At 38.8% G+C, this 518-nt stretch overlaps 1 protein-coding gene across 1 annotated transcript in view; it reads right to left on the reverse strand.

Annotated features, from left to right (window-relative positions):
- USMG5 (up-regulated during skeletal muscle growth 5 homolog (mouse)) overlaps nt 1-518 on the reverse strand; it is a 1,172-nt gene continuing 654 nt past the window's right edge. The window contains exon 3 of the mRNA XM_010178855.1: nt 1-121. The gene's annotated coding sequence lies outside the window, so the exon portion shown is untranslated. The remainder of the gene's footprint in view (nt 122-518) is intronic.

Consider the following 518-nt stretch of genomic DNA (forward strand, 5'->3'; position numbering starts at 1 on the left):
GCTTTTTTGCACCATTTCATATTTCCAATAAAACAAGTAATTATTTATACTTTATTAGCCACAATCGGTCATCAGCTTGCATTACATTGACACGGACTGGAGGTTCAGACACACCAACAACCTGCCAAGAGAAGAGAGATCAAACATAGCAAGTCTTGCACAGCAGTGCTAGTAACCGAGCATCCCCCTTCCTCAGGCCCCAACAATCCTGGTCATATATTTGGTCTGACTCAAATTTTTTAACACTTGGTTGTTGCTATAAAAAACCAAGTCTAATCATTTCTATATGGGCTTTGCATAACCACGGGTGCAATATATACAGTTCCTTGTGAGGTGCTCCTTTACTGTGTTCAGAGGAAGGTTTTAACAGACTGCATTAATCTCTGCTTGGAATTCTCTAATATAATTAAGAAATAAGTCATCAACTACTATTCTATTATTTCAGTATCCTACGAAGCAAAAGTTATCCCTATTTTACAGCAAAAGGGCAGACCAGAGGCACCTGATAGTTGTAGGGA

The sequence above is a fragment of the Mesitornis unicolor genome, unplaced genomic scaffold (genome assembly GCF_000695765.1).
Source record: "Mesitornis unicolor isolate BGI_N332 unplaced genomic scaffold, ASM69576v1 scaffold43952, whole genome shotgun sequence".
NCBI lineage: Eukaryota > Metazoa > Chordata > Aves > Mesitornithiformes > Mesitornithidae > Mesitornis > Mesitornis unicolor.